Below are 24,756 nucleotides of genomic sequence, written 5' to 3'. Positions count from 1 at the left end.
TTTAATTTATTTGTGAACTCAGTTTGCTAATAATTTGTTGAGTTTGTATCTATGTTGCTTGGATATTGGACTGTCACTTTCCTTTTTAATGCTGTCTTTCTGTGGTAGTGCTAGGTTAATAAAAAGAGTTTGGAAGTGTTCCTTCCTCTTTTATTTTTTTGGAAGACTTTGGAAAGAATTGGTATTCTTTGAATTTAGGTAGATTGACCAGTGAAGCTGTCTAGTCCCAGATGTGTGTTTGTAGGGAGTTTTAAAAAATTATTAACTCAATTTCCTTAGTAGTTAATTGGTCTGTTCAGATCTTCTCTTTCATCCTGATTCAGTCTTGAATGCTTGTATGCTTTTAGGAACATACCCATTTCTTCCGTGTTGTCTAGTTTGTTGGCATATAATTGTTTGTGGTAGTCTTTTACGATCCTCTGTATTTCTGTGGTATTAGTTGTGTTGTCTCTACTTTTGTTTCTGATTTTACTTACTTGAGCACTCTATTTTTTTTCTTGGAGGGTCCAGCTAAAGGTTGATCAATTTTGTTTATCTTTTCAAAGAACCAGCTCTTGGTTTTGTCAATCTTTTCTATTGTATTTTCAGTCCCTGTTTCATTTATTTCTGTGTTGATTTTTTTCAATTTCCTTCTAATTTTAAGTTTTCTTATTTTTCGATTTCCTTCATGTATATAGTTAGGCTGTTTGAGACTTTTCATGCTTAGTGAGGAGGGCATAATTATTGCTGTGAACTTTCCTCTTAGCACTGCTTTTGCTGTATCCCATAAACTTTGATATGTTGTACTTCTGTTTTTTTGTTTTGTTTTTGTCTCACAGTACTTTTTGGTTTCACTTTCCAGTGGTTGTTCAGTGGCATGTTGTTTTAGTCTCCACATATTTGTGAGTTTTTGTTTCCTTGTATACCATTGTGATGAGAAAAGATGCTTAATGTGATTTCAGTCTACTTAAATTTCTCATTACCTGTCTTGTAGTACAAATGATCCAGCCTGGAGAAGATTGTTCCATGTGTACTTGAGAAAAATATGTATTCTATTGCTTTGGGATGGAATATCCTGTATATATCTGTTAAGGCTATCTGGTCTGACAGGTCATTTAAAGCTGATGTTTCCTTATTGACTTTTCTGTTTGGATTATTTGTCCATTGACCTGAGTGGGGTGTTAATGTCTCCTACTGTTATTTTATTGCTATATTTTTCTTCCTTTATGTCTGTTAAGATTTGCTTTATATATTTAGAGCTTCTGTGTTGAGTACATAAATATTTATAAATGTTATATCCTCTTGTTGGATTGACCCCTTTGTCATTATGTAATGTCCTTCTTTTTCTCTTATTACGGTGTTTGTTTTAAAATCTGTTTTGTCTGGTAATAAATATGGTTACCTCAACTTTCTTTTGGTTTCCATTTTTATTGGAATAACCTTCATTTTTGTTCTGTGTGTGTCCCTATATCTAAAGTGAGTCTCTTGTAGGCAGCATATATGTGGGTTTTTTATCCATTCAGTCACTTTGTCTTTTGATTGGAGAATTTAGTCCATTAACATTTAAGGTAATTATTGATAGGTGTGTACCTACCGCAGTTCTGTTAATTGTTTTCTGGCTGTTTTGTAATTAGTTTCTCTGTTCCATTTGTGGTCTTGTGTGCTCTTCCTTCATGGTTTGATGACTATTTTAGTGGTGTGCATAGATTCTTTTCTCTTTTTGCATGTGTCTGTATCTACTATAGGTTTTGTTTTGGTTACCTTGAGGCTTATATGTTACAACTTATATTTAGAAATTCTTTTTAAGTCAATAACACACTCTAAAACTCTCCATTTTTACTCTCCTCTGGTCATGTTTGTTTTTGATATCACATTTTATATTTTTTATCTTGTGTATCCCTCCGCTCAGTATCATAGTTATAATTATTTTTACTACTTTTATCTTTTAACCTTCGTCCTACCTTTATAAGTGTTTATTTTCTTTTAGCACTTGGAATACATTATGCCACTCTCTTCTCTCTTGCAGCATTTCTACTGAAAAATTTGCTGATGAACTTATGGGGTTTCCCTTGTACATAACATGTGGTTTTCCTCCTGCTGCTTGTAAGATTGTCTCTTTGACTTTAACGTTTTCATTATAGTATGTCTTGGTGTTGGTCTCTTTGGCTTTATCATTTTTTGTGTTTGTGGGCTTTCTAGATCTGGATATCTGTTCTCTTACCAAAGTTGGGAAGTTTTTAGTCATTATTTCTTCAGATAGGCTTCCTGCTCCTTTCTTTCTCTCTCCTCTTTCTGAGACCCCTTTGATGTGAATGTTGGGCCATTTGATGCTGTCCTCTAAATTCCTTAAACTATAAGACAGGTTGCTTTTTTTTTTTTTTCCTGTTCTCATTGGGTAAATTACTCTGCCCTGTTTTACTGATCCTTTCTTCTGCCTTATCTGATATGCTATTGAACTCCTCTAGTGTATTTTTTTTGGTTTAGTTAAGGTATTCTTCAGTTCTATGGCTTGTGTTTAGAACCTTCTCATATTTTCTGTCTCTTTGTTATGTTATTGGTGTGTTCATCTCTCTTTTTTTCTACAGGTTGGTGAGCATCTTTATTCTTTATTAGGTAAATTACTTATCCATTTCATTAAGAAGGTTTTTTTTTCCTGAGGTTTTGTGTTCATTTTATTTGGAGCATAGTCCCCTGCTTCCTCATTTTGCTTGACTCTCTGTATTAGTTTCTATATGGTAAATGATACAGTCACTTCTCCCAATCTTGAAGGGTTGGCCTTGTGTCACATATGAAACTTACTGTTCAACCTCACTTTAGTTCTTGGTTGTCTCTCAAATTTTTGTGATTGTCCAAGGAACCTATTTTATTTTTAAGAGCTCTCAGTAGTTGAGCGTGTCCCAAAGTTAGTCACTGTCCCAAAGGAGAGAAGGTCAGTCAGCACCTGAAGCCAGACCCTTAGGCCACAGCTATTAAAGAATGCAAATACATACAGTCCTGTGTGGCTGTCAGTATAAGTCCTACGGTCCCCAAGCAGGCAATTTGAAGGTGTATCCTGGGCACCCAGGTGTACCCAGTTGCAAAAATCAGGGCTCCAGGTGCAGATATACACTCCTTTCTGTGAGATACTAGGAAGCTGTAGTGAGGTGGAGGAAGAGAATAAATATCACATCCCCTAGCCTGTGTTACCTGAGAGCAGCTCTGTAGCCTTGAGATGAATGCCAAACCTGAATCCTGCCTCCAAGGCTGGAGTGCCAAGACTAGCGAGTAGGCCTCTTTCATAGTAAGGCAGGAGATGTTGCATTCTGTTTTCTCTGTGGTGCCCTGTGGGTGGTGGCCTGCCAAGAATGGTCTCTTATTGTTATAGTCCTGTGGGACCTAGGAATGTAAGCGCCTTTAGCTCCAGAGCTAGGTGACCAAGGGCTATCCCCTGGCAAGCAGCTGTAAAAACCAGGGCACCAGCTATAAAAATTGGGGTAACATGTATAATGTATAACAGCTCCTTTACTAGAAACACTCATGCTCTGGACAATGGTGGAGGGAGAGTGCACAGATAGTGCCTGCTTTCCCAAACCTCAGGGAATATTTCAGTCAGCCCTTAGACTCATGTTTAATTAGAAGCTCATCTGTCTGGCCAAAGCCATGATGGTAAACTAATAGTCCTCCTTCACAGAAGCACTGAGCTCCTGGATCTCTTGTCCCTTGCTGTGCCCTGCATGTGGTAGCTGTTGAAGGACTCATTCTTTCTTAGGTTTAGCCCTATGGGACCCGGGATTATAAGCCTGCTGGTCACCGGAGCTCGGTAATACAGAGGTGGTCCCTGGTAGCGGCTGCTAAAATCAAGGTGCCAGACAAGGATATAAGCTCCTTTCTCGAAGATACCAGCAAATTGGAGCAAGGTAGAGAAAGCCTACAGAGATGGCATCTATCAGCCTGTGTTCCTGGGAGCTCTTCTGTAAGCTCCTAGAAGTGCGCGAAACCAGAAGCCTGACCCTCAAGCCAGAGCTCCAGGATAAGAAAGTAGGCCCCTTTCCCAGAAGGCTGGGCTATGTTTCAGTCCACTGTCTGCGCAGTGCCCTAGGGGCTATATTCTGCCTGAAACTGTTTTTCTGATTGTTATATTCCCATGGGACCCATAATGTAAGCCCCTCCCCCCCCGGCCTCCAGAGCCAGGCAATCAAGGGGTGTCCCCTGGGCAGCAGTTGCAAAAACCAGGCCACCAGACATAAAAACCGGGGCACCAGACATGTGTAGAAGCTCCCCTCTCGGTGCTCCTGGCACTCTGGTGTGCAGGAGCGGGAGAGCGGGAAGATGACACTCTAGGGCTGATGTGAGGCGAAGGCTGATTGCAAAAAGATGACACCTGACAATAAGATGGAAAAAGAATAAAAAAAGAAAAAAAAGAAAAAAGGACAAAGGATAATTCCCCCTGCCAATCCCTTCCCTATAGAGGGACACCTTGCAAATGGTACTTATCTGCTAGAGTGTAAATATGACACCTGCTGGAAAGGAGACAAAACCAAACATGATGGTGCCTGTTGGCTTTAGCATGCAGATGGAAAGTAGAAAGATGGCAGCCATCAACCTTTGACTTTGGAAAGTATTTCAGCAGGCCCCTACCCCTCAGACCAATGCTTTAAACTTAGGAAATGAATCTCTTTCACATGAAGTCGGGACAATTTTCCATGGGCTGCTTCTGTGCTGGGTTCTGGTGGGTGAATAGGGAGTCTGCCCATAGGCCCTTTAAGAGTGATCTTTGGTTCACCATTCTCTTGGGGTTCCTGTGAGCATGAGCCCTATTCTTTTTTTTTTAATTTTTAAAAAAATTTATTTATTTATGATAGTCACAGAGAGAGAGAGAGAGAGAGAGAGAAAGAGAGGCAGAGACACAGGCAGAGGGAGAAGCAGGCTCCATGCACTGGGAGCCCGATGTGGGATTCGATCCTGGGTCTCCAGGATCGCACCCTGGGCCAAAGGCAGGCACTAAACCGCTGCACCACCCAGGGATCCCCATGAGCCCTATTCTTGAAGCCAGATGTTTTGGGGGCTCGTTTCTCAGGTGCTGGTCTTCAGTGTTGGCTTGCTCAGTGTAGGGGTATGAACCCCGTGCTCCTCAGGCAGAAGAAGGTTTTGAGTTGTATCCTGACTGTACTGCCACCAGGGGGGTGGGATATATAGTGGAGGAGTGTGTCAACCTGTTCTACCCACTTCAGCATGGTTTTCCTCTCATTTGCCCCATGGGAAGGGGTCACTCTACAAGTTTTTAGGGTTTTTTCATGAGGAAATTGTTCTGTTTATAAATTTAGTTTGTCTGTGAGAGGAAGTAAATTCACGATCTTTCTATATCAACATCTAGAACTGGAGCTGGGAATTTTTTTTTCATTATTAAAATCAGTTATGTCTCTGAACCTGGGCGTTGGTCATGCCTGAACATCTTAGGTGGGTGACACATCTAAGTCTTAGTTTCTCATTTCATTTTACTTCAGTTGCTGTGGTTTTCCAGAGAGACCCTGTTCTGCTTCAGGTTGTATTTGTAGGATGATGGACTTTGACTCTGATGTCAGAGTAGCAATTGCAGAAAATGTCCCCATATCCTCTTAGAAGATGTTTAATATCCTCAGAGGGACCCTCCTAGCACAGTAGTGATGATACTGGTAAAATCTGGGATCTTGTCCCACATATTAGCGTTGTAGATAAATTGTCTCCTTTAGTTTCTTCATAAAATCAGAGTGAGGTGATCAGGAAACAAAATTAGAGCAGGCTGTTGTCCATACAGATTACTCCCAAGTGGTACATTTGGAGTCCTTCTATTCAATATGGTGCCCATCTGATATTGGCAGCTGTGTTCTGGGTTTTGAAGAGTTTGCAGAGTTTAGCCATATCAATAAAAACCAAGTTATCGCTGCATCGCTATATACTGGCACCAGTGGGCCAGCTCACAATGTGATTTCTCCTGGAACAGATGGGTGATCAGTTGTCTGTGGCCAAAAACTATCTGACAAAAATAAATACCATCCTCAAAGTTCTATAATTCCTAACAAGAGCACTTCAGGCATAGACTGCTTCTTCTAAGCTATACCATACTCTTTTTTTCTATTCTCACTTGCTGCCTGAAAGATACATTGTATGTTTGTGAAGAACGTGAATATATAAAAATTCTTGAAGTCTTGATGCTCTGGCAAAACCAGCCCAGTTTCCATTTTTTAGATTATCTTGGGGCTTGTTCCTTAAGTGTACCTGTTCCTGTACAGCAGTCGCAGGAGTGCTATAAACCTCGCTTGATTATGAAACTAGCTTCCTATCAACAGATTAGAAGCGAATCACAGTAGACTAAAATGACATTTTTCTCCTTGGCATTACTCTAGAGCAACAGTTCTTGAGTTTCTGATGTTACTATACTTGGTTTACTTTGCACAGATCATTTTCTCTTGATGGATAGTTCTTTGAGTATAGATACGAGTGGGAAAGGACAGTAATTGAACACCCATTTGGGATTGCAGGAATGTGGTAGGCACTTTTTGGGTATTATTCCATTTAACTTCACAACAGTGACTGAGGCAGATAATTTTGCTGCTTGACAAACCAGGAAAGTAGGTCCAAGAGAGGTTAATTGTCTTGTATTCTCAAAGATCGGTCTCTCTCATTCCATAACCTGCTCTCTTTATACTCACAAAGGCTCCATTTGGGAATAGTGATTTCTTATTGCTTTCCCACTTTCAATGGTGGATGGAGATGGCACTGGTCTTTTGAGATTGAGCCCTGAGCTTTTTGTCAGACCTGGTCTGAGAACCAGGTCTGCTCATTGTTTTACTTTTCAGAGTCCCAAGAGACTTGGCCTAGTTTTATGTATTTTTTCAAAGCTGCCGTTACACATGGTTTCTTTCTCCTCCATGACTACCTGGGGAGGAAGATGGCGGCTCACAGTTCCATGGCTCTGAAGAACAAACTCACAAGACCTTCTCATTTTAATGATTCTAATCACCAAGGAAAAGTAGGAAAGCAGAGCGAACAGAAAAAAATCACAAAGTTTCAAAAAAATAGTTCACAATCTTAATTCTTGAGGGGTGCCTGGCAGGGGCTCAGTTCGGTGAAGCGTCTGACTCTTGATCTTGGCTCCGGTCTTGATCTCAGAGTTGTGTACCATAGCTCTTGAAACTCCTCTTAGGAATTATTTTGCAGAAGCTGCTAAATGTCTCTTTTATAGGGTTTTTTATTTTTGTTGTGGAACTGTGGTCCAAAACAAATTCAGGTTGATACCATTGATGAAAATTTCTCTCCTAGTCAGGTCATATTTTTCAGTGATTGTTCAAGCTCTAAGGTTTCATGATGAACCTGTTCTTTAAGAGACATCCAAAAAGCAAAGATATTTCATGTGAGAATGTGCCACTTGACAGAACTGGGAAATGGATATTAGGCTTAGTTTAAGGTATTTTTGGCTCTCCAGTACTGGGGCTCACGCCCACGTGTGGCCATCAAACACTTGAAATGCGGCTAGTTTGAATTGAAGTGTGCTGTTCCAGGTAAACTATGCACTGGCATTCAAAGAGTTTAGAACTAAAAAAAAAATCTCCATTTTTATATCGATTAAGTGTAAATCAATTATGTGAGAAAGTTCTGCAATATAGAGTAAAGTGTATTATTAAAACTCACTGTTTTAACTTTTAATTTTCAGCTTATTGTTGATTCATATGCAGTTGTAAAATATAATTCAGAGAGATCATCTGGACTCTTTTTTTAAATTAATTAATTAATTAATTAATTTATTTATTTATTTATGATAGTCACGGAGAGAGAGAGAGAGAGGCAGAGACACAGGCAGAGGGAGAAGCAGGCTCCATGCACGGGGAGCCTGATGTGGGATTCGATCCCAGGTCTCCAGGATCACGCCCTGGGCCAAAGGCAGGCGCCAAACCGCTGCGCCACCCAGGGATCCCTCATCTGGACTCTTTAGCCAGTTTTCCTCACTGGTACCATCTTCTAAAACTATAGTATAATATCCCAACTATGAAATTGACATTGATAGAATCCACTGACCTTATTCATATTTTATCAGCTTTCTGCATGTGCGTGTGGATGTGTGTGTGTAATTCCGTGCAGGTTAATCACCAGTATAGATAAATATGACCACTACCACAGTCAAAATATAGAATTCCATCACAAGGATTTTCTGTGCTAAGCTTTCACAGTTATAGCCGCTTCCTTCCTTTCTCCTCCCCCCCCTCCTAATTCCTGGGAATCACTAATCTGTTCTCCGTCTGTATACTTTTGTCATTTTACAAATACTGTTAATGAGAGTCTCCTATAGCATGTAACCTTTTGAAGTTAGCTTTTTTCACTAAGCAAAATTCTCTTGAGATCCATTCAAGTTGTTATCAGTTCTTTACTTTTACTGCAGAGTAGTGGTCTTTGATGATGATGATAATTCTTCTTCAAGTCTTTTGATTCTTCTTTTTTAAAATATTTAATTTATTTATTTGAGAGCAAGAGAGCGAGAGAGAGAGCATGAGCTGGCAGGAGGGGCAGAGGTAGAAGGCAAGGGAGAAGCAGATTTCCTGATGAGCAGGGAGCCCTATACAGGACTAAATCCAAGGACCCTCTGGGATCATGATCTGAGCCACCCAGGTACCCTGTTTCTTACTTTTTAAACATCGCTACTAGAAAGTTCAAAATTACATGTGTAACTCACTTTTATGGCTTTTGTTGTATTTCTGTTGGAGAGCAGTGGTATAAATTCATGTTTGTCGGAAGCCATCGGAAAGCACATTTCTGTTGCATGTTCTTTGAGTTTCAGGCATTCCTCTGTCAAATGGTATATTTTGTTCTGCTCACTCTAAATCAGCTTATTTGGAAACGAACAACGGAACAGTGCCTTTTAAAATTATTTCAGTAGAGTAAAATCCTCTTAAGGTCTCTCACGTTCCCCTCCTCCCACTTTTTTTTTCCTTGGTCAGTTTTTCAGTAAGTAAGCCCTTTGTACTTCTTTCTATAAAAGAGACTTTTCATAAGGGTAGGCAGCAAGGAGGGGTGTCTTGCAATTTCTGCCAACACTATTCAGTATATTGGTTTGCAACTAATTAAATGGCTCATATTTATCTGATATTTTTCCCCTAGAGAGATTCAGAAACATTTTTTTTTTCCAACTTAAGCTTCAAAAAGAAATCAGCTCAGTTAGCTTGTAATGGAGGGAAGAAGCAGGACACAGGGGCACTTCAGAGCCGATTAGAACTGAGGTGACGGATAATACCATTTTCAGTTAAATTGCCTGGGGAAATTAGGTAGGCAGAGAATAATTACCTGGCTTGGCATATATCCAAGTTTCTGAAACTGAGACCCTGCCTGAATGTTCTGTGGCTCACTGAAGACCACAGGTAGCCCAAAACATATAAGGGTTATATCCCATCATGAACATATTTAAGTACCCTGGCTGTTGTGGTGTGTGGCAATTTTAAGGCAAGTTAGGTAGCATGAGAAATTCGAACAAATAAAACCATGTATAGACCAAGATCTGCAACAAACAACATCGCAAAGCATCATATTTAAGGGAGGCTTCTCTAACAAAATTTGTGTTGATATATAATATAAAAAATGCACATCTAATAATATTAAATATATTACAAGTACAGAGAACATGTGAGACATTTTTAAGGATACAAAATATATAATTAAATTTGTATTTCTGTAACTTCTGCTCCGTGACTACTACCAGGACACCGGAGCTGAGCTGGAAATCATAGGAGAACCACAGAGTGGACTGAGTGAAGTATATAGTTCTAGTCTCTTGCTCCTCGCACAGAGGGCCCTCTTATGGTAACAGCCCTTGGTCATGCTTGCAAGGTTCAGGAAAGAATTTGGAATAAATGCCAACTGACTTGTGGGTCCATCCAACCTATTTGTGGATAGGAATCTTGAATGGAAACATATCTTTGGGGCACCTGGGTGGCTCAGTGGTTGAGTGTCTGCCTTTAGCATAGGTCGTGATCCTGAGGTCATGGGATTGAGTCCCGCATTGGGTTCCCTACAGGGAGCCTGCTTCTCCCTCAGCCTATGTCTCTGCCTCTCTCTCTGTGTACCTCATCAATCAATAAATAAAATATTTTTTAAAAAAGGAACATACCTTTAATGCAAAAATCAAGATGGAACATTGTGTCCCTCACCCCAGCTCCACCTCCAGGTGACCTATTACTACAACTGCTAAGCATTTTTTTTTTTTTTTTTAAGGGGATCGATCTGTGCTGCTGGTGGCTGGATGGAAGTTGATGGAAAAAGTATGAGATTGTTTACCTATAGATCTTTTCCTTTCTCATGACCTAGAGGAAAGCTCACTTTCTTCTCAACAAACAGAAAGAGAGCCAGTAGATTTTCTTCTTTGCTTATGGTGTTAGCTTTTGCTTTGTTCTGTCTTTTCTAACCTCTGAATTTCAGAATGCAGAGTAGTGGAAAACGGTGGATTTGGAAGGAGTAAAGAAGGATTATATTTTTTCCTTTCTCCTCACCCTCTCTCCCTTTCAAATAAAGATCTAGGCAGTAGCAGAATGAGTTATTTTATAGCTTTCCTTGTAGAAGGCTGCTACTGGTATATAGGGTGTCTTTATGCAAATGATAGAGATGCACCCCTTGGTGGGGTGGTGGTGCCCAGTTGTCCCTTGGCCACGGCCGTGAGCCTGATCTGAGTGCAGTGCATGTGTACTTAGCCACCACCTCTGCTGCATAGTAGGTGCAGAAAGTGCCCCTGTCTCACAACACTGGAAGCACTGATGTGTCAAAGGCAGATGCAGCTCTTAAAAGTAATGGTGCTCGAGCTAGATCATCAGGGTTTGAAGCCCTGCTCACTTACCACATGCCTCTAAATAAGGGATGTAAGCACCCTGTGCCTTGGTGTCCTCTTCAGTAAAAAGTTTCTACCTATAGAGTTTGGTGAGATTTAATGAGTTGATACACACAAAACACTGAGTAATACCTGGACATAGTAATTTCTCATTAATTGGTAATACTATCATCTGTTCTTAATCTGCCAGTGTTCTCTAACCTAATGTTTTCAAAGGGAGATTTCTTAGTTTCTTCTGTAAAAATAAAACTAATATGTGTTGTGCTTGTAAATATATTAAGCATGCTTTTAATTATCCTTTTCCTTTAGCGAGGTTTTGTATATGTTGCCTCTGTGAAACTAACAAGTAATCAAGTCTGTTGAGTGAAAAAGCAGTTAAATTTGTTGACATCATGTAGAAAACATAACCTAATTTAATTTAAAAAATTTCAGTCCATGGCATTATTTTGGACACTTATCTTTAAAAACTTTTTTTTTTTTTTGGGTCCTTCTAGGTACTAAGTATGTGCTTGTTTTTCAGCTTCATTTTTTTCCTCCTCCTCTTCCTAGAATGTCAATATTCTAGATACTTAATTTCATAATGGTTCAGTTTAAGTGAATGGGGAGAAACTTCTGTAGATTTGGAATTTGGTGAGTTCATACATTCTTGGGGTTAGATAGTGGAATTCTAAGAACCTTAACTACTTTGGCAATGAATGTAAGAGTCATTAAATATACACTCTGGTTTTAACTTTCATATATTCTCTGCTGGACAGTTAGCTTCTTTTGTGACATGACCTCAGCTCCCAGCTTGCGAAGAAAACCACATGTGGAGACAAATGCATGCTCTCAATTACTAGATGTAGGAAGCAGAATTCTAACATGGCCCCACTGCACCAAACTACTGGTGTGTGTACCCTGTCTAATCCCCAGGGCTGAAACCATGTCACTTCTCTGGTTAGGTTATGTTGCATCACACAGTTGGCTTTAAGAATGAGAGCTTAACCTTGGTGGACCTGCCCTAATCAGCTAAGCCTCTATAAAGGACTGAAGCAAGATTCAAAGAGAGAAGGATTCCAAATGAGGGAGATTCTCCATCTCTGGCTTTGAAGATGGTGGGGGCCAGGTTGCAAGGAGTGGAGGTGGCATCTAGGACCTGACAGTATACCCCAGCTGATAGCCAGTAAGGAAGCAAATCCACAATGCTATGACTACAAGAAAATAAAATTGACTAGCAACCTGACTGAGTTTGGAAGCCAGTTATTCCTCAGCCTCCAGAAAGAAAGCCTTGAAGGCACCTTGAGTTTAGCCTTGTGAGACTCTGAACAGAGAACCCAGCAACTGTGCCAGATTTTTGGCCCCCAGTACTAAGAGCTAATAAATATGTGTTGTTCGAAGCCATGGAGTTTGTGGCAGTTTGTTCTGCAGTCCTAGAAAACTGGTATACAGGGGCAACCAGGCAAAAGAATGTAGGTGGGTAATTGCAAACCATTATCATTATTTAGGGAAAAAAATCCAAAAATAACTCATAATGTCCTATAAAGAGTCCCCAGTTATAATTTTAAGGCTGATGAGCCACAGTAAATGACAGGAGCTGTTAACTTTTCTGGGCAGAGTTTAGAGTGGTTTCTCAAAGTGGGAGTTGTAGACTCACCGAGGGGCAAACAAATGGTTAAGTTGCTCCCTTGTAGGACATTTGTTGCGTGATGCTAAAGGAAGAATATGCAGAACAGGGAGGTGGAATCCCCTTCCTTCCAAGCTTATACATGTTGCTGAGTAGGCCTTTAATTTAGGGCTCACGAACTCAGCAGGAGAACATAGGTGAGGGAGTTGTCTGGGTGGAAGAGTTGGGTGGTGGTGGGGGGCCGTGGGGAACGGGAACCCAGGCCTTCTCTGAAGGTACAGTTGCCTCTCAGCTGCAGCTGGCTTACCCACAGCACCCTGAGTCTGTGATGCTGTATCTTCCAGATTTCCAAGAGAAGCTGGGGCTCCAGAGATTTATATGAAATCACCCATTTTTAAATGTTGGCAACCAGCTAAAACCTCACAGGTTCCCAAGGTGATCATTTAAACATGTATGTAGACAGATCAGGCCCATGGCAGCCTTCCCAGTACAGCCTAGAAGAGTGAGTTTATTTTGGGGAGACAGAGAACTAGAGAGTGTGAGCTCAGTAAGGACCTGGAGTTTTGTTTTTGTTCACTGTCCTGTCCTCAGAGCCAGGAGCAGGGTTTGGGACACAGTGGGTGCTCAATAAATGTTTATTGGGTGACTCTGAAGAGACAAACCTAATCCATATATGCAAAAAAATATCAAATGTGATTGCATTGGCGATACATGTTTCTAAAATCCAGTTACTTTTAGTGTTGTGACATGGTACCCCTGGGGGCTAACGCAGTGTCTTTTTGGCCTGCCCATTTACCTTTCTTAACCTACAGTTGCATTCAAGGACTATTTGGGAAGTCGTTAACTATGAAAGAAGACAAAGCCAGTATTGGGCCCTTCTCTCTGGCTGGCACTAGGTACTTAGTGTGTGTTTCATCTCCTTTCATCCTGACCCAGACTTCCTAGGTGCGTCCTCACACGACCTGCATTTTACAGAGGAGGAGATGGTTTCTGAGAGATGAGGTCAGTGCTTAAGACCATACAGCTGGTAAAGGTTGCCCACAGCTTTTTCTGATGGTCAGGCCTTTGCCCTTCTACTTGCTTGCTGCTCTAAGTGTGTTCGGGAATCATGAGCATCAGCTGAGAGCTTGTTAGAGTTGTAGAATCTCTGGTCCCACCTCAGACCTATCCCAAACAGAATCTGCATTTCATGCACATACCATGCACATACCTTGGTGATTTGTATAGATATTAAAGTTTGAGAAATATTGCCCTACCCAACAGGGTTCTATACTTGGGTTGTTCATGAGTCACTTTTATGGGTTTGGCCAAAACTTTGACCTGAACTTGTTACTCATCCTTTCCATTTAAATATATTTGCTCATAAAGAAAATGTAACTGGTAAAAAACCAAACAAAACAGCAACTGTGTGGCCAAATGATAACATAACGGTGGTAAATAGCTATGAAACTATATTTATAGTGATATACTTCAATAGAAAAATGACACACTTTTCCATAAAGAGAAGACAAGTGCTAATAAACATGCACCGTATCTTATCTCCCCATGTACCATTGTAAGTTATCAGTATTTTACATGTAAGCTGCAATGGCAGTGTGTTCCATGTTGGGATACGATACTGTGGCAGATTGTAAAAATGGCCACAAAGTCTTCCCCTCCCTGTACCCATGCCCTTGTAGAGTGCTAGGGTGCCCTGTCCCACCAAAAGGTGATGTTATTTTCTACATCTTTTAAATGTGAGCTTGACTACGTGACTAGCTTTGCCCAAAGCTAAATTAGCACATCAGACACTGCAGAGGCTTGAAAAGTGCTTGTATGTTAGGTCCTGATCTCTTGCCATTCTTGCAAGCTTGAGATCACTCTGTGAACCACAATAGTTATTGATTTAAGCAACGAAGGTTTCAGATGGTTTGTTATGCTGCACAAACTCACATGACTCTTCTCAAACATTGCTTACAAAACAATCATTTTCATGTTCAATAGCAGATCAGAGTGAAAAGATGCTGTGTTGATTCAGTCTTACTCGGTCATTCTTCATTTGAAAACAAAAATCTCAATATTGAATATCTTCAGGAGAGTATTAAATGCCAGTCCTTTTGTGTTCAGTACATAGATGTGCGAAAACTGGTCTGGCAATGTCACCTCGAAGTTTTCTAAATTTCTTCCTCCTCTACTGAGAACTAGAAACTTCAGCCTTGGCGACAGCTCCCCCGTTGCTTTGAAATAAAACCATATCGTCAACACTGTGGCATCTGTCCTTACTGGTGGTTTGTGGGAAGATGTTGGTCCTTTGTTATGGTTTAGAAGCAGTCCCATGCATGTGCTCCTCTTTAGTGAGGGTAGAAATGATTGTGTGTATTTCCCATCACAAGGAATCCTGTGGAGAATTACGACAGCTAATCTTCTGGAAGTGGAAATATTCACCACTTACTGGGTTTCTTTGAAGAGTGTGAATAAGTGCTTTGTCATTTTTGAAAGAAGCTTACTAATATTCACGGGCAGATGCACTGAGAGGCAGCCTTTTAATAAACCACTTTAATGAAATACAATTTATGTCCCATAAAGTTCACCCACATAAAATGTGTAATTCAGTATTTTGGTATATTCAGAGTTGTGCAACCATTGCCGTGGTTTAATCTTAGAACACTTCGATCGCTTGCACCCACGAGCAGTCCTTCCCTGTCTTCAATGCCCCTCCAGGCCTACACACCTGCTAATCTGCTCTCTATCTCTGTGGATTTGCCTAGAATAGGACATTTCATATAGATAGAATCCTAGAACATGTGGTCTTTGTGACTGACTTATTTCATTCAGTATGATGCTTTCTAAAGTGATATCCATGATATCAGACATCTTCACATTGCTTTCTTTTGTTGTTGAGTAAAATGCCCTTGTATTCCACCGATATTTTGTGTATCCATCCATCATTTGATGGACATTAGGATTATTCCTACTTTTTGGCTATTATAAATAATGCTGCTATGAAAAAGCGCATGTAATTTTTTTATATGGACATATGCTTTTATTACTCTTGGGTGCATGCCTAGGAGTGGAGTTAGTGAGCCATATGGTAATTTCATGTTTAACCATTTGAGGAACTGCTAGACTGCTTTCAAAAGTGGCTGCACCACTTTATTCCCACAAGCAATGTATGAGCATTCTGATTTCTCTGAATTCTCACCAATGCTTGTTATAATCTGTCTTCTGATTATAATTATTCTAGTGGGTGTGAAGTAATATAGTGATTTTAGCTTGCATTTCTCTGGTGATTGAGCATCTCTTCCTGTATTTGTGTATCTTTTTTTGAGAAATATTTATTTAGATCACTCACCCACTTTTAAACTGAGTTATTTGTCTTTTTGTAATGTAATGGTTCTTAACATACTCTGGATACAAGTCCCTTATTAGATAAATGATTTGCAAAAAATCTTTTCGTGTAAGTTGTCCTTTCTCTTTTTTTACTGTGACCTTTGAAGCACAAAGACTTTTTATTTGATGAAGTCAAATAATTTATTTCATTGTTTGTGCTTTTGGTGCCATATCTATGAAACCATTGCCTAACCATCACAAAGATTTACTCTTATATTTACTCCTAAGAGTTTTATAGTTTTAGTTCTTATATTTACATGTGACCCATTTTGAGCTAATATTTGTGTATGGTGTGAGGTAGGAGCCTACCTTCATTCCTTTGCATGTGGATATCCAGTCGTCCCAGCACATTTGCTGAGTAGATTCTTTCCACATTGAATAGTTTTGGCACCCTTGTTGAATGAAAACCAGCTTTTATTAGCACCAATAGGATTCTAGGATTTGAGGATTTTGTCTGTTTATTAGGTTTCTTCTATGTTATAGAAAAAGATTCCACTTTTGAAAGACCAAAACTTATACAAAGACATATAAACACAGACATCCGGAGACTTATACACACTCACTTGCACACACAGTCTTTCCTTTACCAAGGACCCATATATATACTTTAACATCTGCAGTAATATTATTAGGATGAACAAGGCAGTAAGTTGATGCCTTAATTCATATGACTGCAACACCAAGTCAGTTATAGTAGTTCATCTGCCATATTGCCATATGCCAATAGCTAAACAGTTTATGACAAACTGTTTATACCATTTTACTTCTTTGTAGTTAAGTATGTCATCATCGGCTTTCTCAAATGTAGCAGTATCCTAGCCATGCACAGAATTAGAAAGGTTTATGGAATGATGGATTAGTTTTATGCTGGGTAGTGACCAGAGAATTAGAGAAGGCAAAGGAAAACATTTCTAGTCTTCAAGTCTTTTGTTATAGGGTGGCAAGTGGTTTCTCAGGATGAGGAACATTAAACAGTAGAGTTATTAGTCAAAAAGTCAAAAAGAACTCAGCTTGTTTGATACTCCCAGGAGGCATAGTTATGTAGTTCAATTTCCCAGCTATAGATGGGAAACCTAATTATTTACCTGTTCAAGATTTACTGAGCACACTAGATACTAGACACTGTGCTAGGCACTGGGGCAATCCATGATGGTTTTCAATACTTTCTTACAATAGTTCATTACAAATATAAATGTAATATGAAAATAGGGTAAGTGCTGTGGAGGAATCAGTACCATGGATACTAAACATGGGTCAAGGTACCTGGGGTAAATGCCAGCTCTGTGTGATTTCTGAAGAGTCACTTCTCAGTTTTCTGTAAAATGGGAATAATCACAGTATATACATTTTAGAGTTTTTATGTGGATTAAATATGATAATACAATCCATGCTTGGAGCCTTGGTCATAGTAAATATTCACTAAATCAGTAAGTATGTGCACATGATACTGGATATTCTCTAATTCTGTATATTTAAATGGAATGTTTCTTTCTACAGAGAGGGATGAATTGGGTTCTTTTTCAGTTTCAATTATAAAAATAATAGACTTCATGGTAAAAAATTATATAATGGTGAAATATTAGATTAAAATTCAAAGGTCTGGGGCACCTGGATGGCTCAGTTGGTTAAGTATCTGCCTTTGGCTCGTGGTCCTGAGATTAAACCCCACGGTTGTGCTCCCCTCTCAGTGGAGCACTCAGGGGAGCACTACTTCTCCCTCTCCCTTTCCCTCTGCCCCTCCCCCTGCTTGTGCTCTCTGTCTTTTGCTCACTCCTTGTCTCAAATAAATAAACAAAATCTTAAAAAATAAAATGCAAAGGTCCTTTTCTTTTTTTTTTTGTCTTTTTAAAGATTTTATTTGAGAGAGAGTGGACAGGTGTGCAAGGGTAGGGGAGAGAGGAGGAGCAGAGGGGGAGAGAGAGAAGGACAGGCAGACTTTTCATTGAGAATAGCTGATATGGGGGCTCAGAGGACCCTGAGATCCTGACCTGAGCTGGAACCAAGAGTCTGAGGCTTAGCCAACTGAGCCACCCAGATGCCTCCTTTCTTTCTTTTTCACTTCTCCTCAGTACCAACTCTCCAGAGGCAGCCACACTTGTTTGTTATACCTCCAGGTATATTCTCTGCGTCTAACAATGTTTATACATAGACTAGTGAGGTTTATTTTAACACAGTGGGGTCATAGTACACTTATTACTCTACTAGAGTTTTTAAAAATTAATACTATGACCTGATTTTTTTTCTACATCTGTCCATATACATCCAAGTTCATTTGCTTCTTTTAATGGCATAGTTTTGCACTGTGGATGTACCATCCTACCTCAGAACCTACTGTAGAAATCTCTATACATCATTGATGATGTTCACAGTATCCCAGTTTAAATTGTACAGACCTCATTTTCCTGTGTCTCAACTGCCAAGTTTTCTGCCTCTATTCTTCTCAAATGCAGATGGACTTCCTCTTAACTTTTGTGTTCTCCTGATACCACCTGGAACTCCCTCCCCCCACCCCCATTCCCTGCCAACCCCATCTTGGAAAGATCTCAAAATTTAAATTTCCACCAAACCAGAAATCCAATGTCAAATCCTGAATCTACATAAATAACTTATTAAGTAACAAAGACAAAAAACATGCAATAAAACATGCATTTTTTTGGTGGATAGATGGAAATCCATTGTAAATCTTTAGTGTTCAGCACTGCTCTTCATTGAACAGATTTTTTTCTTAGAATTACAGTGCATCTAAGGACATTTTACTGTCTGTCAGAAACAGATCATTATATTCTAAAAGGTCTTAGATGGCTCTGTTCAATTGCTCCTTAATTATCTTGATAGTAGATCAGCAGCTTAGTAAAAAGGGTGTATAAGCCCTGTAGGCTGGCATAGCAGTGATCTTTCTGATTTGATGACTTTGTGCCTTTGTTCATTTGGAAACTAGTGTTACTAAAATATTAATGCGCCTTTCTGATGTGTTTTTTCTTAAATGTTATGGATTCTTATTTTGATGTGCAAAAAAGCTGTTTTTTTTTTTTTTTACATGAGAGTCATAAAGGTCTTTCACATTGATTTTTCTCTGGCCTGTGTCTGCTTGCTTCACAGGACGGTGCTGTGATTTTAACTAAGTGGACATCACTCGCAGTCCATCCAGAGCTACCTGGTGAGTATTCTGCACACTGTGGTAGAGTTTCTAATTGTGGGGTTCTGGAACTTTCCATGTGTAAATTGAATCCTCCTTGATTTCTACTGATGTCCTATTTGAGGTGCCTCTCAAAACGGATTCATAGATACTTTCCTTCATGCAGTGGAGTGTTAATCCTCTGGTATTTTCCAGGTTCTAGTTCATTCATTCCACTTTACCCTTTACTAGATTTTCTACTTGCTGTCTGGTAGGATTGCCTCCATTTAGTGAGCAAAGCAGATAGTGTTTACGTTTTCTGCAGTTCTTTCTGAGGAGTAATGTATGACTTGTGTTCAGTCTTAGATAAGTATTGTTTAAGAAGATTCCCATAGGTGTGGGAAAAAAAAATCACAACTGTGTTCATTGTCAGCTAGAACCCACTGTCCATTTTGTGGGAAACTACCTGTAGAGATGACAGAAATAAATTCTCCCAGTGCCTTTTAGAGTTCCATTTTACAAATTTTCAAAGATATTCTGAAACGGGAGCCAGACATATCTTTATATGGCCAATTCTTTATTTATAAACTATAACTTGCCAATACTTTATTCTAGAGCCAGGATCATGGTGACTATGACAGAGTGTTCTCTTCTGACCTCTCAATCAAATTCCTATTTTCTGATTGCCATTATAAGGGAAACACTTGGACTATGTATTATTTCTTCAACAGATGAGAAGTCACTTTATAGTTATAAAAAAGATAACCAACTTTACTATTTATCCTGATAGGTGAACTCCAGGCTCTAGGCATTTAAAATCAATGTTATTTTTTCCCATCATGTTGCAAGTCCTGTTATATACCGTGTTAGCTTCTAATGGAGTCTGTGGCTGATTTTCTTCTAGCCTTTCTGTGTGGGGAGAGAAGAATCACACTTCTCTAAGTGATCAGTATTTCATGGTGACACAAGAATATCAGGAAAGTAGATTTATTATTGAATGTCCCTACCTATTTTTAGTCAAGGGCACTGTATTTTACTGCTTCCCACGGGTGACTCATAAACCATGTTTTAGCAGGCAAACCAGTGCTGGGGTAGGGGGTGGCAAAATAATTCTCCAGGGACTTTAAATCAGTGTAGACATGACATCTGCTTTTTAGCCTTTATTACATTTTTCTGGACTGCTCACTGTCTCTGCATAATAGTTGTTATTCTTAAAAATAATTTTCATCAGCTTATTATACGTGAAGAATTATGTGCTTAGTGAAAATAAACACTTGATTCAAAAGTTTAAAAAAACAGCTTAGAAGTTGTTTGTTAAATATTTTAAGTTCCAAGAAGAAGTTTCTATGAAGTGGTATAAATGCCATGTACTTGGTTTTATAAAAGCTTTGAATGGACTCTGGTTCTAAGACCGCTAATGTGGTCTGTGGGCTCTTTTTCCATTTCCACCTCACATAGGATCTGATTGAATCAGGGCCCCACATGTCACCAGGTTTTGATCATCCCTACCTCAGTCTTACCCTCCTCCCAAAGAGAGAATTTCTTCTCTTATTTCCCTTCATCCTCTATTAAAAAATAGTTGAGCTCTTGCAACATTCAGTTGTTGGGAATCTTGTACTCTGAGGCTTTTTGTTTTGGGGTTTTTTTTACATTGAATTGAAATCTTAGTCTTGTATAATGTCTTCCCATGTTTAAAATTGGAAACCTCTAACCCTGGGAGCTGGCATTCTTCTGGTTTTGTCTTGAACACCTGCTTTATTTCTCCATGATTCCCATCATGAGTATCTTTGACTGCGCATGGGTTCTAAATGTTGTCGGCCTGTTGCATGCACAGTAGGCATTCAGGATATGTTTTAATGCCTGTAATGGCACAAGGTGTATATATTCTTGCTTGCTTATGTCGCATTCAACTTGGCTTTTTATAAGTGTTAGGCATAAACTCCTAAAATAGAAAATATTTATATAGAGACCAAATGACTATTTTGGGATTAATTATTCTTGCCATTATATTTCTAGCTTCAGGATAACTCTTGATAAAGAGGAATTTATGTCTGGTCAAACCAAAGGTGGTCTTCAAGTTTCATGGACAGAAAGAAAACAACCTTTTGATATCTTCTCTCCTCCAGTATTGCAGTTTGGAAGATTTACCTAATTTGGGGCTGCTTGCTTTCTGAATGATTTTTAATCATTTTTATTAAATATTGATTATATACAGAATTTACAACACCAGATATGAAGCTCACTAACTTTAATGTTGACTTCTCTTTCTTTTTACCTCTACTTTGGAGACGTACATGCTCTTCTAACTTCTCTCACACCTAGAGCTGTAGGTATAGATATATAGTGACAGCCATATATATATATATATGTGTGTGTGTGTGTGTGTATACATATATATGCATATACATATCTATGTGCATATAGATATATGCTGATGCTGGCCATATATATATTGGCCAGCGTTAGCATCTTTTTTTAGACCTAAGACTTGCATTCTAGCATTGCTACAGTCCTCTTTAGGAGCAAAGATGATTCTTACTAAATTGTGGGTAGTGTAGTTATTTTCAACCCTTAAGTATTATACATAGAAGCTCTTATTCCTGGTACAACAAAAATCTGTTTTCATGTTTTCTTAGAGCCCATTCATGCATGACAAGAGTCTTGAGCTGAGCTCCCCAGAAGCAAACTTGAGATGAGGGATTTTTGCACAAGTGTCTTACTAAGGCAGTGCTCCCGGGAGAAACAAGGAGAGGGAAGAACCAAGGAGGGGGATAACTCGAGCAAAGTCCTTTCCTCAGCCCTGATCTTGGAGGAGTGCTCTGGAGCATAATTGCCCCTGAGAACCTCTTCCTTCTGCCCCAGCCCAAGGAGCTTGGGCTTGCTATCCCAGCATCAACCATTGGCTGTGAACATGGGAGCTTTTTGGTTCTTTGCATCTTTGGGCAAAGCAGCTTCAGTAGTTAAGGGGTGTTCCTCTGAAGAAATTTGCAAGTGCCATCACTTAGAAGCAAAGCACATGTAAGCTGAACGATGGGCGCACAAGACAGTGAAAAGGGACCCAGTGGTATCTAGACAGGACAGTGGATTATCTGCTCTACCTAGCAGCATGCCACATCATTCTCTCACTCCCAAAGACTCGTTTTTCATCTCTTAGGCTTTCAACCATTTCCTGGGACAAGTCTTCTGCACTTTCAAAAGCACTTTATTTTATTTTTTTAAGATTACTTATTTATTAATTTGAGAGAAAGAGCACAAGCAGTGGGGAGGAACAGAGGGGGAGGGAGAAGCAGACTCCTTGCTGAGCAGGGAGTCCGATGCAGGGCTTGATCCCAGGATCTTGGGATCATGACCTGAGCTGATGGCAAACACTTAACTGACTGAGCCACCCAGGCACCCTCAGAAGCACTTTAAATGCACTGTCTTCTATAGAGAAGGTAATAATCTGCTGTTTCCAATATCTAAGTCCTAAAGAGAATACAGTATGGAGAGATACATAGGTAATTTTCAGTGAGTAAAATTTCTATGTATATTAAAGTTAAATAAAATCTGAAATCTCAAAGCTTCCTTAGATGAATGTCATCTTGAATAAATATTTTAGTGCCCTGAAAAAGGAGGCAAGGATATTGTATGATTTGACAATTACTCTTGGTAGTAGTATTTCCAAGCATACATACTAATTCTGTTATTTTTCATTCTTTTAACCATCTGTTTTAATTGTATTACCTAATATTTCACCTATGCCTTTAAGAGTATTTTTTTGTCACAAACTTTTTAGGCAAGTATAGATGGTGTTTCCTTGGGTGCCTTCAATTTAGTAGAGCACAGAAGTGCGATCCAATTGAAATATCATGTGAGCAGCATATATAATTCCAATTTTTCTTGTAGCCTCATTAAAAAAGTAAAAAGGAATTGGTTGTTATAGCAGCCTGAGGCGGAGGCTGGGAAGTCCAAGATTATAGTTGAAATTAATTTTAATAATCTATTTAGCCTAGGACATCCTAATTATTATTTTAACATTTAATTAATATAAACATTATTAATGAGATTTTACATTTCTTTCATCTGGTATATGTTTTATACTTAAATCTCAGTTCAGACCAGCCATATTTCAAGTCCTCAAAAGCCACATTTGGCTAGTGGTGCTGTGCAACTTCAGAAAGTTATAGAAAAACTCTGGTAAGAGGCCTACTTCTTTTGAAATAAGACTTTGTTACCAAGCTGGGAGATTCAGGAATGCTGACTCTGTTTGTTAAAAATATGAGGCGACATAGTTTTCCAAGGAAAGTGAGCTGATCTGTTTTTGATGATCCAGGGATTAACCTAATGCTCTGTAGTCACAGATTGATTAAAATGATTGGGTTGGGGGCGCCTAGGTGGCTCAGTCAGTTAAGTTGTACAGCTCTTGATTTTGGTTCAAGTTATGAGATTGCACCCCACATTGGGCTCTGTGCTGGGCATGGAGCCTGCTTAAGATTCTCTTGCTCTCCCTCTGCCCTTCCTCCATGCTCTTGAGAGCACACACATTCTCTCTCTCAAAATAAATAAAATGATTGAGTTTGGCAGCTAAGATGTCACTGATAACTTTTAAGAGTGCAGAATCCTAGGGTGACTTTTTGGAGGAAAGTGGATCATGAATGAAGAGTAATATATAGGAAGATTTCAAAGAGGAAAGGAAAGGCTTTTTAGGTAATGGAAAAGTGTGTATATGTATATAGTGTGTGTGTTAGGGAGAAGGTTCTAGAAAACTTCGGGTACATGCATATAAACTGAAGAGGCTGGAGTACTAAATACACAATAAGAAAGGCAGGTAGTGGCTATATTGATACCAGGTTCAAAAACTTGGATTTTCCAAGTGAATTAAGGTTTCCTCATGATTCAGTTTGTATTCTGGGTTTCTATTTTAGTTACTGATCATTGTGAAAGAAATCACTTCAGAATGCCATGGCTTGAAACAACAGTGGTCACCTTTTTACCTCACTTTTTTTTTTTTTAAGATTTTATTTATTCATGAGAGACAGAGAGAGAGGTAGAGGCATAGGAGAAGCAAGCTCCTCGCAGGGAGCCTGATGTGGAACTCAATCCCAGGACCCCAAGATCACGCCCTGGGCTGAAGGCAGATGTTCAACCACTGAGCCACCCAGGCGTTCCTCACCTCTCACTTCTTCTGTGGGTCAGGAGTTTTGGTAGGGCTCCATTGGGCGCTTCTGGCTTGGGGTCACTCTAGTGGTTACATTCTAATGGCCTTTGAATCAGAAAGAACAAGAGGCTGGAGTAGCTCATGGTTGACTTGCCCCTCTTTCAAAATAGACTCAGGATTTCTCCAGATGGTATTTCTTCCTAGGCAACCATGGGCCTCCTCACAGCACGGTGGCTTCAGGGCAGCTGGACTGCTTACATGGGCTCTGGTTGATAATCCAGCTGACAAAGTGGAAGCAGCATTATTTTATGACTTGACCATAGAAGTCATGTTGCATCATTTCCATCAAATTATTTGGTTATAGGTGAATTGTAAACCTGCCCAGTTTTTTCTTTTAAGATTTTATTTATTTGAGGGAGAGCACCAGTGAGGTGTGGAGGGTTGGTGGGGGGAGAGGGAGAAGCAGACTCCCTGCTAAGGAGGGAGCCTGACTCAGGGCTTGATCCCAGGACCCTGGTATCATGACCTGAACTGCAGACAGACATTTAACTGACTGAGCCACCCGGGTGCCCCTAAACCTTTCCAATTTTAAAGGGGAAGAGACTTCAAAGCCCACCTCTCTGTGGAAGGACTGTTAGAATCACATTGTGTGAAGAGAATGTTGGAAATAACTTTTGCCCCAGGGACTCTCTCCTGTGTCACTGCTGTACCTACCTTGGTCCCTGTGGATG

The 24,756-nt window shown here is 39.6% G+C and overlaps 1 protein-coding gene across 9 annotated transcripts in view; it reads left to right on the top strand.

Annotated features, from left to right (window-relative positions):
- The window catches only part of PLCB4 (phospholipase C beta 4), a 418,616-nt gene that overhangs the window by 142,237 nt on the left and 251,623 nt on the right, over positions 1-24,756 (top strand). For 8 of the 9 annotated variants that reach the window (XM_072800091.1, XM_072800090.1, XM_072800095.1 and 5 more), the window contains exon 2: positions 18,873-18,930. The gene's annotated coding sequence lies outside the window, so the exon portion shown is untranslated. Of the gene's footprint in view, positions 1-10,194; positions 10,242-18,872; positions 18,931-24,756 lie in introns of all 9 variants that reach the window. The other variant, XM_072800093.1, reaches the window with a different exon arrangement.

The sequence above is a fragment of the Canis lupus genome, chromosome 26 (assembly GCF_048164855.1).
Source record: "Canis lupus baileyi chromosome 26, mCanLup2.hap1, whole genome shotgun sequence".
In the NCBI taxonomy this organism is placed as follows: domain Eukaryota; kingdom Metazoa; phylum Chordata; class Mammalia; order Carnivora; family Canidae; genus Canis; species Canis lupus.
The sequence above is the reverse complement of the archived record's forward strand: the minus strand, read 5'-3'. Positions and strand labels throughout refer to the sequence as shown.